Source organism: Triticum aestivum, chromosome 2B (genome assembly GCF_018294505.1).
Source record: "Triticum aestivum cultivar Chinese Spring chromosome 2B, IWGSC CS RefSeq v2.1, whole genome shotgun sequence".
NCBI classification, from domain to species: Eukaryota; Viridiplantae; Streptophyta; class Magnoliopsida; order Poales; family Poaceae; genus Triticum; species Triticum aestivum.
In genome coordinates, this window is record NC_057798.1 from 559,213,356 (window position 1) to 559,229,997 (window position 16,642).

Below are 16,642 nucleotides of genomic sequence, written 5' to 3' on the forward strand. Positions count from 1 at the left end.
TCATAGCTGGCCTGATAAAATGTTGCGTCGACAAGCTCCACAGATATATCCGGATCTTCTTCAAGTCTGGGGTCGAAGGCCCGGCCGGGGTCCTCTGGCTGCGGAGAGGGGCTGTTGAACTCTTCCACGGCCCTCCTCAGTTCCTGCTTAGAAATATCAAGGTAAATGATTGTGATGAAGGGCGCCAGAATGGGTAGAGTTGGGTAAGGAGTAACGGCTTACCCAGCTTGGGGGGTTGTACATGGAAAATCCATCCCGCGGTTTGATACAAAGGAATTCTTCTTCTTCTCCTTTATATAAATCGGACAGTATTCTCGCCAGAGCAGTGGCAGAGTCCGAACCTTTACGACCACAGCGGGTGGCATCGTCTTCCCTGTTGAAGTGCCACATGGGCTTCCCCCAATATTGAAGTGGTTGCACCCCCCGCATTATGCATATTGATATAACCTCGACTATTGTCAGTCCTGATTGGGCCAGTGTCTTTATCCTGCTCATCAGGAAGTGGACTTCTCTGGTGTCTTCCTCCTGGGGGCTCCGAGGACGCCAACTTCAGCGTTTCTTCAGTGGAGCGTTATTAAACTCGGGAAGGCCCATCCGGATTGGATCTGGAAGGTGAACGTCATCTACATAAAACCACTCCGAGGGCCATTCTTCGGATGCCTTCTTTGGAGTACCGGACATGTATCCGGTCTGGGCGACGCGCCATATTTCGGCTCCGCCCACTTGGTATATAGATTCCCCCTAATTGCGAGGGACGAGGCAGAATAACTTCTTCCATAACTCAAAGTGAGCCTCGCAGCCCAGGAATAATTCACAAAGGGCGATGTATCCTGCGATGTGCAGCACAGAGGCGGGGGTGAAGTTGTGCAACCGGAGGCCACAGAACTCCAGGAGCCCGCGAAGGAATGGGTGAATTGGAAACCCGACGCCTCTTAGCAAATATGGGATGAGGCATACTCGCTCCCCCTGAGATGGGTTACGAGATCTCTCCGCTTGCGCCCCGCCATTGTATGTGGCTAGTCCGGCTCGGACGGGGACCATGTACACCGGTGGAAAAAACCCTTGGGTTTGCAACTCTACTAAACGACTGTGGGGGACAGAACATTCTTCCCAATCACCTGGCTTAGAGCTACGGGAGCAAAAAGAGGAGCTGCGGCGACCGGCCATGATAGAATGGTTTCTTCCGGATGCGCTCTGTTGAATGCTAGCTCAAGGGAAGAAGGTGAGATTTGGATCTAAGGATCCCCTTCTCTTTAATAGACGGATTGCCTGCAGGGTCGGGGTGGCAAATGTAAAAATGCTCCGCTCCTCGTATTCGCTCGACACGTGGAGATGTCCATTATTGAAGCACAGAAGTCGAGGAGTACAACATTGATGGGAAGCCGGACACCGTTCGCTACAACAGGTACTCTGGATTTAGAGATGGAACCCGCCTTGCAATGCCGAAGACAATCTGCGCGTCAGACTCATCGTCATTGAAGCCTGGTTCAGGGGCTACTGCGGGAGTCTTGGATAAGGGGTATCCGGATAGCCGGATTATATACTTTGGCCGGACTGTTGGACCATGAAGATACAAGACTCAAGACTTCGTCCTGTGTCTGGATGGGACTCTCCTTTGCGTGGAAGACAAGCTTGGCGATCCGAATGTTAGATCTCCTTCTTTGTAACCGACTCTGTATAACCCTAGCCCCCTCCGGTGTCTATATAAACTGGAGGGTTTAGTCCGTAGGACAAGAACAATCATAATCATCATTGGCTAGCTCCTAGGGTTTAGCCTCTACGATCTCGTGGTAGATCAACTCTTGTAATACTCATATCATCAAGATAGATCAAGCAGGAAGTAGGGTTTTACCTCCATTAAGAGGGCCCGAACCTGGGTAAAACATCGTGTCCCCTGCCTCATGTTACCATTAGCCTTAGGCGCACAGATCGGGACCCCCTACTCGAGATCCTGCCGGTTTTGACACCGACAGCTGGTGCCGGTGTTGGAGCAGGTGCCGGTGTCGATACCCAATCCTCTGGTAGATCAGCGTGATCCGCTAACGCAGTCGGTTCCCAATCCCCAAGTGGATCAGACTGAGCTACTGCCGCTACCAGTGCTAGAGCAAGTGTCGTCGGAGAAGGTACCGATTCTTGATCCGTTGCTGACGGTGGTACCGATGTGTGAGACAACATCGATCATCTCTGGTCTTCTATGATCAGCTTTCTAACTTGACTAGGCTCCATGACCTTGATCCAATCTTTTTCTTCATTTCTTTTAAACGCGAGAAGGACTAATTGTGGCGTGTTTGTTAAACCAAACTGCAGCTCATCATAGGGCTTCAGATGTACTCAAACAACAGACTGATCCAATTATGTCCATTAATATAAGTGATGGACAATGCCTTCATTACTGACACAACATAAGAAGTGAAACCTACAAAAATAACCATCATAGAGCAAACCAAATGGTTTATTCTGTGAAGAATGTCACATGACAAAACCTCTCGGTGTGTAGTTTGTAGCACTTTAATTTGTGGGTCGAAATTTGTTCCATTACAGGTGGACTATCGGTGTGTAGTTTTGTAGCTAATTTGTACTCCCTCCGTTCGGAAATACTTATCATCAAAATGAATAAAAGGAGATGTATCTAGACGTATTTTAGTTCTAGATACATCTCTTGTTATCCATTTTTATGACAAGTATTTTCGGACGGAGGGAGTAATAAGTAAAGAGAATTACAATATATTTTTTTGCAAAAATACCATGGTGCGGCGTTGAAGGTGAGAAAGGACGTGCGAGAGAGCGATGACCGAGACACGGGGAAATCAATTGGGGGAGGTGCGGGGGTTGCAACGGTGTTTGGGGTAGTTGTGGGTCGAATGCTACGAAAATATAATCTAAACCCACCGGAATAAATGCCTTCACAAATTAATCCAAGGTTGGAGTCCCCCTCGCAATGTAAATAGCTCCGGCTCTATGAGGTATGGATAGGTAGCTTCAATGTGTGGAAGATACGCCGTGAGAAAGCGAGGTGAACTGAGAGACAAATAGATAGAGAGACAAAGTGAGTGTGGTCCGGCATTCGTTGAAAAGAACAATATGCTCCGGAGAGATATTGTTCGATTGAGCTTTTGGGAAGGGCGATAGATGTAAGATAGACCTTGAGAGATGATCCAGTCACAGACATGTAGATATATTGTGTGTGTGGGAGGAAGCAAGGTCAATCGATTACATATATAAAGGCAGAGAGATTGAGCGACTGTGGGTAGTCGTGCGATCGATAGAGTGACCTAGATAGACAATGTGCGTGAGAGAGTATATAGTATGAATATGTCGAATTGGGCTCAAACATGGAGATATATTGTTTATGTCCGAGAAAGAGCGAGGTCAATTGAGACATACAGAGAGAGAGAGAGAGAGGAGAGAGAGGGAGAGAGAGAGAGATTGAGTGAGCGTGGCCCGCCATGAGGTCGAAAGAGTGGGAGCGGCTTGGATGGACTGACCTAGACAGACAATCTGCGTGAAAGAGTATAGAGTGTGTCGATTGAGGCCCAAACAGGGAGATATATCATTTGAGTGTGAAAGAAAGCGAGGTTAATCGAGACATAGATAAAGAGAGCGAGATTGAGCGAGTTTGGCCCGCCATGCGGAAGAAAGAGTGAGACAGTCTCGAGAGAGTGACATAGATAGACAACGTGCATGTGCGCGCACGAGAGGGGGCGTCCACATAGGCAATGCATGTATCTAGCGAGAAAGGGTGGGAGGGAGGGAGGGAGGGAGAGAGAGAGAGAGAGAGAGAGAGAGAGCTCGGCATGGAGTGCAATGGTGGGTGTGTGAGGTAGATATACATTTGGTAACAGAGTTGAAAAGGGGGGTTGTGTAGTTGAAGAGTTAGAGATCAAAACATGGAGAGAAAGAATGAACGTGTGTCGGAAACCGATAGCTTCCTAAGGTGGTTAGGAGAGGAAGATTGATCGATACAGGAAGTATGTAGCGTGTGTGTGGAGGGGGGGGGGGCTAAAACAACATTTGAATGTAGATAGTACGACACTTAATATTGACGTTTCAATTTAGTGTACATTGTAAGATTTGAATTGAGGACCATGCATATGGCTTTCGTAATTATTTTGAATTCATGCCATACTAGGTTTGGAAAAGTTGAGATTGGCTCGATTGTTTTGCTATTTTGTAGGTCATGTGTTCGAATCCATCCAAAGTTTTCTCACTACCATGGTGTTCATCATACACATATGAATTTGTGTATTCAAAAAGTAGCGTGGATACCGTGAAATGCGAAATCCACGTTACAATTGGAGATCACTATGTGACACACACTCGAATTCAAATAACTCCTCATTAGTTAATTTATAGTATCTCGTTTTGAATGACTAATTATTTGCAAGGAAAACACGGACATGGTAATACACACATATTCGTTTGCAAATGGAAGAAGATTCGTTTGCATTCTCAAATGTAGGCACACTAGGCAGACTAGGGTCATGTCGTGGTGGTCGCGTGTGTCGTATGGACGCTAGCACCCAGCCACCCACCCCCTCCCTCCCTTCCACATTTCGGATAGAAATATCTGGTTGCCCCAATTCTAGCCCTGCAAAATGTTCCTTCTCCACCGTCCCCTTCCGCACCCAGAGCGCTCATATCCCTCATTCGCCGCCAACCCAAGCAAAGTTTGAATCGCCCCTCGTCCCGTCTCTTTCCCCACCTATGTGCCGGAAGACGACGGTTGCGCTTCACCACCGCACCGGAGCGACCTCATCTATGCCCTCGTCCACCACACTGGGTGGTCCACCGACAACATCGGCTGCGGCAACCGACGTGCCTCACAGGCACTGACTTCCACCACATTAGGTGCGCTTCACCGACGCCGTCTCCCACCTCACCGGGGCTACTTCACCGAGCACATCGTCGCACCTCCACCCCCGAGGCCATTGGGGCTTCACCAACGGTCTCGTCCACCGCATCGTAGCGATCCGTTGCCACTCAAGATCTGCATTCGTGCACGGCCTGCCAACGCCAGCGCATCACCCTCAATGGCTCTGAAGTGACCCACACTCTAGCTAGGCGAGCATACCCAAACGCCGGCCCAAACTAGGTATCCACATATCACTCCCTAGTGCACTGTTCTGATGATGTTTGGATATCCTTTCACTGCTCTCTTAGCTTACACGCCTATGCAACTTTGACTTTTACTCTTATTTCTTCTAGAGATATCATCTGAAACAAGCAAAACCATTTTTAGCGAAGCATGACGGCGCTACGGGATCTGGTACACATCCTGCACACCGGTATAACATTGTAAGTACTTGTCCTCCGATACAGCAACAAGGTCGACTCCTCTTATTTGATCAACCATTCGCCATGTAAAAAATGCAGAGGGGGATGCAAGGAGCACAAGGCCTACACATCCAAGCAAGTGGTAACATGGACTTGTACATGGAACATCCCAAGCGCAAGCAGAGCTGCAGTGAGCCTGTACAATGAGCTAGCATAAGTCCCTGCATTTCATTTAATTCGTACTGGCCTGCGTGTATGATTTGTGTGTAGTGGCGGATCCACGAATTCAAGTTACCAGGGGAAAAATTTTAACTTAAAAAATACGAAGGCACTTTCACTCCGGAAATCAACATAACTTAAGAAATGTGAAGCTACATGCACTTCAAAAACCAGCTTATGATCCTAAGTAGTTCCAGATTATAAAACACTAAATGATGTAAGCACCAAAAAGCACAAAATGCAACATGGTGTGCAAGTACTACTAACATGGTCTATACTTGCTTGAATTATACGTTCTCTGGCTGAAAATATCAAAGTGTAATTGCACCTATAAACAGTGCACAAACTGCATACCAATATATCTATCCCGCACAAGTATGCCAATAGTTTCAAACAACAGATTAGAAAAGTATTTATGCTATGTTGTCATGATACGGGCACTTTCTGGCAGATGGCCTCGATGTTTCCTCAAGCCATGAAAATGTACTATAATTTGCTTGTCATCAATGCCGGAAAATCTCTATGTCTCTATCAACATAGCATATCATCATTAGACACTAAATCCTTCAATGGGAGCTTGCAAAATGCTTGCATTAGATACCTCATTAGACACTATATGTTCATCACCAGGAGCATGTAAAATGTTTAGATCAAATCCTTCATTAGTAGTCTGTCCATTAGACACTTCGGGCTCAAGAACAACATGAGCTTGTGTGTTTGCACCGGAAACTTTATTAGATACATCAGGTTCAGTCTGTTCAGTATTGATTGGGGGAGTTATAAAATAAGCAGAAATTGGTTTCATTTTCTTATAGATTCCCTACATATAAGCAGTTTTACAACACAGTCAGGTTTAACTATTGGCCAGAAATTGAAGAGTTGAATTAGATATAATCAGGGATGTGATGTACCTGCTTGTTGTGCATGCCGCTCTTGGAAGCTGCGACTGTCCGTTTGTGTAAGCTCGATGCCATGCCCGTGCTACCGCCGCTACCTCCCATGCAGGCTACACCCAGGGTTGGATCTTCATCTTCTTGTCCTTTCATTTGCTTGAAGCCCGGCAACCAGTGTATAACGAGGACGCAAGGAAGTGCTGTGTCGGTCTATCCAGCGGCGGCTAGGTTAGGAGCGAACCAGAATGGAGGCTGGAGCAAACAAATTGGGATTTTTCCTGCTGTCGATTGATATGGGAAGCGCTCGTTTGGGCCACGAGCCTGCTATAGGGCCTGCCTTGCACTTACGTTATTGGCCCATCAAAATTGAAATGTGTTTCTTCATTTTTTTTACATTGCCTGCTCATGCGTTGGGACGAACAAAACTAGCCTGGGCCAACCTGGATGACTCAAACTAGGTGCACACTTTCCAGCCACCCGAGACGACCGCCCATACCAACCCCTACGGTGGCGTTGCCCTTTTTCCGTGTTTGATTGGGGTAGTGAAAAATTTCCAGTGGCGCTTTTGATTTACCCATAGAATGGTTGAATTGCTTGTTTCTATGAACTGAGTTCGCCAATAATTGCGTGTTTGATTGTAGATTGCTTAGATCTCGATATGCCAAATGTAATCGCATGAAATATGCAGTAAAACTAGTGTGATGTGTGTGTCTACAACTAGTCTGACAACCCGTCCTCATATAACATATTAAGGATGCACCATCTTATGAGATTAACCATTGGACTTATCAATGTAGTGTGGGAAGAAATAAGTATTGGGACTGCGTATCCAAGCAATTGATCCCATGGACTCTTTCGTAGAACCTTGTAAGCAAAAAACAAGTTGCAGTGTGCATGTATAAAGAGCTAGCATAAGTTTAGTTAACTGCTTCTCAGAATTTTAGTTAGCCACTTATTGCAAAATTGTTCAATTATGTTGCTTGGCTTAATTTAGTTTGCTACTGATTACAAAATGTCGTAGGCTATTAATCCTATTATAGACAATGCCTATCTATGTGTTTGATACTTACTGTTAAGAACTACTTGTTTGCCTAAACTTAAATAGCTACTTAAGCACGTAGATAGCTGGTCATATGTACTTCTAGGGTGCAACAGAATTCACGTGCAATTTACATTCTGATACCCTGTTTGTTTAAATGGTTTGTTATTATCACTTGTAGCACTTGTAATGTTAAATGTTTGCATGTTCATAGATAGACAACTGTCAGGTTTATATGAGGGACACTATCTTTTTAAATGGTTTGTTGTTATCAGTTATAGCACTAGTAATGTTTGTGTGTGTGTGTGTGTATGTGTGTGTGTGTGTTGGAATCATTTTGCTTACATCAAAGAAATTTACAGATGTCTGTGTTGCTGCTAAACTGTACCGACTTGTTACTTTAATACGTTGCCAAGAACTTGTTAGTTTTACTAGTTAATGTGTAATTAAATACGTTGCCAAAACTGGTTAGTTTTACTAGTTTGATGTTAGTTTCCTATGGCTCTTGCAACGCTTTATCTATGATTGGTAACATTAAAGTTTGCAGGATCCAACTGAAACTCTATTGGCACAACAGGTATGTTGTCCGAAACTTCCTTGTTTACCTGGCTTGCTGTTGTAACTTGTTGCTGTAATTATCTTACCAACTTCAAGTTTTCAGGATCCAATTGGAAGTCCAATTGCACAACATCTATATTTTCAAAAATATATTTGTGTAATAGGTTTGCTGCTGCAACCGGTTGCTCTAATCACGTTACTGGCTACTCAACTTTTCAGGATTCAAGAGAAACTCCAATGCCACTACATGTACCTTTTGCAAAACATGTTTGTTTAACTGCCTTGCTGCTGCAACCGGTTACAATGATGTTAATAACTACTTTTCAACATCCAATTGAAACTCTTCAATTCCTTGTTTGTTTAACTGGTTTGCTGTTATAAATCCTAGTTGAGATGTTTTGCTAACTTCAACTTTTCGGAATCCAATCGGAACTTTAATGGCAAAACGGGTTAGCCCAAGATCAAAGAGCGAGGTGCCCATGGATGTTGTATCATCCCATAGTAGTGGCACCGGCCCAATCATGCATCATGAATTGCCAATTGCTGATGCTCTAGAGGCTACACTATTGGTAGAAAGAGATTTTGCTTCTGCACTTAGAGATGAAGTTGATATGTTGAGGAAGCAAACAGCACAATCACAAGCAGTACTCAAGACAACCATTAAATATTTCGTGGATTACAAAACGAAGCAAGCTGAGACTGACCACATTGTTAAGGTCCTGGAGGAAAAAAGGAAATTAAATTCCCACTTGGTAAATCTGGGTGGAATGTTCTTTCCATTGTTGAATAATCTTTGTGTTGTTTGTTCATGTAATCGATCAAACCATTTGTTTTAGAGATCATGTAATAATTATTTTTTTAATTTTTTGGGTTGTAAATTTTTTTGAGCACAAGTCTGTATTAATTGATAAGACTCTGAGACATTTCATTTTGATTGTTGTGCCAGACCTACAAATATGCCAATTAGGATGAATGTGCATTCGACAATAATAGTAGTATAAATGGTCCTTAAGTGGCATGCATCTGAAAGGACCAAGATGTTGTACTAGCTTCGCTAAAAAAGGATGCTCTTCTAGCAAAAAAAGTACAGCGACATGGCTTATGTATGTTAGTCGATATTATTGATCCATATACTCTATAAGTGTTTATATGTCTGTTAGTTTTGTACATTATTGATTGATTGACTCGGTATTTTGAATCTTGAGACATTGCTTGTGTACATATCTAAATGGGAGTACACATTATGTGTTGTGTGTACCTCTTGAGATGGACATAAAGTGGTTTCAAATATTCAAATTCTCCTTAAACTGGATTCTAGCTTCTGAATTCGAGTATCGGCTTTTGTAAATCATATTCATATATGACAGTGGAATACATCTTTGTCGTGCTTTTGAAGATATGTAAAAACGCATAGAATGATTTATAAAGATTCGTATAGGAATACGTAATGGATTTGGATTTAGTTGCCATCGTAAACGTGGATGCTTATTGTCCCAAAATTTGAAAGAAGCGGCAAAATGTCCACTCCCATGTCGGTTGCCCGAAGCCAGTGTTTGAGAGATGGAAATTACTATCTACCCCTTAAACGGACAATGCATCTGCCCGATTTCCACGGCTCTCAATAGGGGTAGGTTAGTAACTTCAACTAGACGTGACACGACCGCCTCTGAGCCCATTCCGATAGGTGGGCGCCAAACATGGGCAGCAAAACACATTTGATTCAAGCTCGTCCGAAAGACATTCGTCTCTCCCTCCATTTCCTAATTCATACATGGTGAGCGGCAACAAAAACTCGACTCGGCCGAAATCAATGTAGGCAAATATTTTGAATAGGGGTAGGTTTGTAACTTCACTCAGACATGACACAACCGCCCTACCTGTCAGCCCCGTTCATACACCATGGGCGCCAACCATGGGCACCAAAACACCCACTTCTCACCGAAAATCGCTCTAGGAAAATATTGGGGAGACGCGAGATTATCGTGCTATCCCCAACCGACGTGACGTCAAAATTTTAAACGGGTGCCAAGTTCGTAACTTTCCCATATTTCAGACAGGCGCATCCCAAAAACATGGTTCCCCATACCTCTCCCTCCATTTTCCCATTCATACACAGTCCACGCTAGAACACCATCCCCACACCAGCCTCCTCTGTCCGCCACCCCATCCATCGCCGCCATCCTCCACCCCATCCATGGCCACTGTCCTCCACCATGCCGGAGCTTCTACCAAGACCGCATCGTCCACTACTAGAGATGGTCATTTCTCATCCACGGCGAAAGACCAGGAGCCTTGCATCGCGTCTTCTCACTTGATCGGTGCCGTCGTCCTCTTTGCCAGGGCCGCTCGCACGACCTTCTCGTCCACCGCAACGGGACTTATCCCCCGATGCACCCGTCTACCATCGCAGATCTGCTTCAACGCCACCGACAACCATCGCACCCCTGACGCCTGCGCGGCGCCGCAAGCGAGGTGGTACTTCATATCTGCTCAACTTTTTGATCTCAACCAGAAAATTAATTGTAACTTGGTTACTATACTTTCTTTTCAGCTCCTAGAATTTAGTTCTTAGTTCGAAGCAAACAATGGACGGTAAATACCATTTCTATGGTTTGTAGCTTTAAATCTGCCACGGCACGGTCATAATAGGGTTTAATTGATCATGCTTAGGGTTTAATTGATCATGCTTAGGGTTTAATTGATCATGTTGGTTCCGTGGTGGTTTCTTTAATAGAAATCGGAGGGGAAACCCTCTTTTCCTAAAAAAATGCTTAGGGTTTCCCTCTTTTATGATCAGTATACATGCTTCGTGTTATAATAGCACCGCTCCACCCATGAAGCTAAACAAGCTTAGTTGTTAAAATAACAATCTGGTATTATTAAAACAGAGTCATTTAATTGTTCAGCTAAATGTTCCTAATTTAGTTTCGAAAATGCATATATGATGCTCGGGTGTATCTACAAGGTGCCCACGGTGTCCGCGGACCACCCTGGGATTTTGGGTCTACCTAGGCCCTGATTCCCCTCTGTTCTGTTACGCTTTCGATCTCTACTCACCCCCAGCCGCCTGCCTCGCCAGTGACTTGCCATCCCCGGACAGCATGACTCTAGGAGGAGACGCCGGACTAACAGGAGGTCAGGAGCCGCTCACCCAATAGCGTCACTGCTGTCCGGGTGCGCCGCCATGCCTACCTTCCCAGTCTGTTCAGGGCTCAGGCATGCAACAGCCACTAAGTCAACTCAATTTATCCTGAGATACGTCCTCAACACTCAGCAGCCACTCCTCATCACCCATTTTCTAATTGAGTCATTACTCATTAGGTAGGACCATCATTAGGGTTTGTTCTGTATTGAGTACTACATACACTTAATGGTTCAGATGTATTTCAGTAATCTTTAGTACCTATAAAGTTCACAGGGTTTCAAAATTCTGGCCCTAGGAACAAACAATAGTCATTTTGGATTGTTGGTCATAGTGACATTGACCCAGATTACTACTGCGGGCTAGGTTTATTGACAATTTTACTTGTCTTTCTTATTCATTCGATATGATATCCAATTATTCACGTCGATTAGTTGCAAACAATAAGTACTAGACCAACTTCTTGATTCAGATTTTGGACGATCTCTTACTGTAGTTACAATTCTGCATACTTGTCCTAGTAAGCTCAAAAGTAATGATTGATTCACTACATCTATGCTTGCCTTGTCATATTTGTTGTCAATATTATTTTAGGGTGGATCACCATGTTACAAAATACTGGAACCGCAGATATGAGTGAATAGTATTTCTCTGTGTGATCTCTTCCATCATGTGTGGGCAATGAACACTGATTGTATAGAAAGAAAGTGTAACTTCCACCTTTTACATACACTACGATCTTTAACATGGAATACAATCTGCCTACTTGCTTTGTGTCGCACTACCAGCACTCCACCCTTGAAGCTAAACATTATGCCAATCATAATTCCTTAGTTTATTTGTTCAAATACGAATTTGATATGATTCTAATGTTCCTACTTTAGTTTTGAAATGTGTGTCTGCCTATTATAGAGACATAAGAGGTTTGTATTTCTATGTGTGGTTTGGTCAGCACGGTTGGGGGGTGAACTTTGCATATGAAGGGGTTTATAGGGAGACACTCTTTGAGTTGAATCCGCAATGCATTCCATAGATAACCTGACTACTTTTTATGTTTTCATGAATCTCAGATACTGAACAACATCATAATGATTATGAGCTTGCAACCATGAAAAGAATAAAGTAGAAATATGCCATGGATGTCAAACTTGGCATTAAGGGACTGAAATCAAGTCTTGATGCAATGCAATGCAAACACTCTCCACCTACAGATTTGTCACACCCTAGCTAGTTCATGCATTAGAGTGTTGCATCATGTTTATTCTTTCATCAGAAACCTGAAATGAGGATGACAGAACCCCCAGTCCCCTCTGAAACCAATTAGGGTTTACTAAAAACTTTTTCAATGAACCTGAAATGCCCTTCTAAAATGCCCATCATTTTTGTCTTGGTTCAGAACCTCTGCCAAAAGTGATGCACATTTTCCTAGGCCATCTTAGGGTTTTTGAATTAAATCATAAATATTTGAATTTGGGCATTTAAAATTATATAAAATATTTAAATGCTCAAATATCTCCAAACTAAAATGTTTCATGTTGGAAATAATCCAACTATGGACCAGGAGTAGTTTGGTGATTTTAGGAGTTGCCTAAGTATTTTTAATAAATCAACAAAGTTGCAGAAGTATTAAAAAATACAGAAAACAGAAAAAATGGAAAAACTTACCTGACGCCAGCACCCGGCCCACCTGCCGGCCCAGCCCAGCGCCGCTCCAGCGAGCTGCTTGCCGGCCAGGCAAGCAGGCAGGTGCCCGACGGCGACCGCAGCGCGCGCCACGCACCTGCTCGCCGCCTCGCCGCTCCCCTCGCCGGGTGACGTCGTGGATCGGCCTCCCTCTCTCCCCCGAACCCCCCAGACACCCCCTCTCCTCTCCAGCTCCTCCCCCTCGTGCTCCCCCGCCATGACCGACGCCACCACCGCCGTGCCTACGTCGTAGCCGTGCTCCCCGCCGCCCGTGCGTCCTCTCATCGTGTCCAGGAGCTCCGCCGCTGTCCACTTCATCGAGCAAGCCGAGCCCCGAGCGCTCGCAACGCTCGAGTCCACCGCAACGACCTCGCCCGAACCGCCGTCGCCGGAGATCCCCTTCGACGCCGTCGTCACTCCGGCCCATCCCCGGCCGCAGCAAGGGCTTCGTCGCACTCACTGTGATCTTAGACATCTTCCCCCCCTTCTTTTCTTGCTCCCGAGCCGTGTAGCGACCTCCCGGAGCTCAACCGCACCCACCGCCGTGGAGCTCATCGCCGACGTGCTCCCGGTCACCCTCCGACCACTCCACGGTGTCCATCATGCTCACCGCGTCCCGTAGCACCTAGCTAGCTACTCCCCGCGCCTCACTGACCCCTCTAGCGTCAAGTTCATCTTCGGCCGAACCCCGGTGGCCGCCAAAGTCGTCGCCGGCGCCAACTCCGGCCACCCCGACCCCAACGGACTCCACCAAGAGCTGCGGCTCGTCCTCAGCTCCACTCTGATGGTCTCCGCGACCCATTTGGTGGCCGAAACGGCAAAAACCACTTCCGCCGCCGCGTCGGGCTCGCCGGCGGCTAAACGCCGGTGCAGCCGACCCGGGTTTGACCACGGGTGGGCCCTGGTTGACTCCCCTAAGTCTATGACAGGTAGGGCCCAGCCCTGTTAATTAAACAGGTTTAGTTTTAATTAAACTTTAATTAATCTAATCACACTGACACGCAGGACCCACTGTCCGGTTTGACCCGGACGTGTCCCGTTGACCTGCTGACGTCACACTGACGTCAGGCTGACGCAATAATTGATTTTCTGGAATTAATCTAATATAGGAAATTCTAGAATATAGTTTAAACTTTAAAAATTCATAACTTTTATTCTGTAACTCCAAATCAGACAAATTATATATGAAAAATGATCAGAAAAATCCAATCTATCCATCTGTACTATTTTCATGCATGATTAAACAAGTTAACCTGATGTTTAATGCAGAACAAGGAAAAACACTTTAAAGGGCCATGTTTGAGTTTGAAATTTGAATCTTTGATTCAAATTGGTTCAAACCCTTCTGGTCTTAGTTGCATTAGCCCAACACTCTCATATTGCTATGTTTCATGCATGCATCATATTGTTGCACATTGTTTGGTGATGGTTGTGTATCAGTGTTCTTTGCGGCAGGTTCTGCCTCCGAGGAGTACCGTGATTACCCTAACGAAGAACCGTATCAGTGCATCGAACCATCAGGCAAGCAACCAACCATTTGATCATATCGATACAATCCCATGTTCTCGCTCCTGCTCTCTTTTACTGCATTAAGACAACGCGTTTCAAACTGCTGTGTGCTACGGTAGTTGAACCCATTTCCTCTGCATGACCTGTCATTGCCACAGTAACTAGATGAAACCCACTAGCATGTGTAGGAGTTGATTGAGCCATATGTATGTGTTGTTCCTACCTTGCTATGCCTGCTATGCTTAGAGTCGTGTCAGGTCTGGTTCATCTGGGTGATGGGCTAGAGTGAAATGATTATGTCGGTAATGAGAGTGGTGTGGTGAACACGATTTGGTAAAGGTATCGATGAGAGGCCATGTAGGAGTACATGGTGGGTTGTTTCATTGAAGCCGACCTTAAGCACTGAGATATGTATGTGTGATTTAAGATACAGCTACTACCATGCATTGGGCCCTGAAATATGACCCCGCTCGACTTCTTATTCACCCTAGCTCTCTGTCCAGGAGTTGCAAGTAGTTTCTGGTGTTTGTAGCCTACTGGAGGCCGTGGACAGCGCTGACCGTAGGGGTGGGCTGTGATGCGGTAGGTACGTGGCCGGGTGTACCGAATACCCGTTAGGTATCTTGGGAACCCTGTTCACATCGTTCGGGGCCGTATGGGAAACCTCGGCCGGACTCCCTGCGGATGGAACCTGGATAGGCGATAAACCTGGACTAGAGGCTTAGGTGTTTAGGTAGGTCGTGGTCTACACCCACGTCGGCTTTCGCTTGAAGTCTGCCGAGCACATGTCGTGTGCAGACGCTAAGTGGTGGAAACATGTATGAAGAAGTACACCCCTGCAGGGTTATCATGATCTATTTGAATAGCCGCGTCCGCGGTAAAGGACTACTTGGTTGCCTATACAGTTCATAGACAAGTAAACGGAAACTACTAAAAGCCTCAAGATAAGTGTGAGTGCCGAGGATGGCTCTTCCGTAGGAAGACGGAGGTGGATCCTCGGTAGTGTATTGAATTGGTGAGTAGTGGACTCGTGTACGCAAAACCATTTCAAGTTGGAGTCTCGTAGGTTAGCCTAGCCAAGAGTCAAAGCTGGCTTGCTGCAACAACTCCACCAACCCTTCTTGATAATATGCATGTATGTAGGATCTGATGTAAGTCTTGCTGAGTACCTCTGTACTCATGTTGCTATAATTTACATTATTTTACAGAAGACGCTGCAACCCCTTCTGATGGGTTCTACGTAGACGTTGACATCAATGAGTAGGCTAAGGCCCAGGTGGTGATCCTGAGCTTGTGAAGGACCACGTAGTATAGCTAGGCTTTCCAAGCCTCTTTTATTTTACTACTTGTCTGTACTCAGACAAGTTACTTCCGCTGCTGGTTTGTATGACTGTATGACTTGAATGCTGGGTCGTGTGACCCGTACCTGTGTGTATGATTATGTATGGCTCCCTGAGCCTTAAATAAAGTACTTGTGTCGTAGAGTCATGTTGTGATGCCATGTTGTATTTGCACATATCGAGCATACTGTGTGTATGTTATTGAAATGCTTGGTATGTGTGGGATCTGACTATCTAGTTGTTTATCTTTAGTAGCCTCTCTTACCGGGAAATGTCTCCTAGTGTTACCACTGAGCCATGGTAGCTTGCTACTGCTCTGGAACACTTAGGCTGGCCGGCATGTGTCCTTCTTCGTTCCGGTGTCTGTCCCTTCGGGGAAATGTCACGCATTGAGTACCGGAGTCCTGTTAGCCCGCTACAGCCCGGTTTACCGGAGTCCTGCTAGCCCAGTGCTACAGCCCGGACCCTCTTGCTGATGACCGACATGTTCGAAGCTGGGTCATGGATTCCTGTCCCTGTAAGTCTGTGCCACTTTGGGTTTACAACTAGTCATGTCAGCCCGGGCTCCTTAACATATGGATGCTAGCGACACTATCATATACGTGAGCCAAAAGGCGCAAACGGTCCCGGGCAAAGGTAAGGCGACACCCGTGGGGATACCGTGCGTGAGGCCGCAAAGTGATATGAGGTGTTACAGGCTAGATCGATGTGTCATCGAGTCGGGGTCCTGACAGCGTTGGCATCAGAGCCGGACTACCTATAGGTTCTCCAAGCCAAACTGGTCGATGTTGAGTCTAGAAATTCTTTAGTTATATGTAGGGGAATTGTTTGTGGGTGGAACGTAAGGCTCTTTTTACTCCTTTATCTTATAACATTCTGATCTGAGTCAGTCTATTCTTCCACCGGGGGTTAAGGAATTAGGATCTATTCTCTCTATCAGGATCATGTGTTACTAATCAGTAGTACCTTATAGGTTTGATGAATA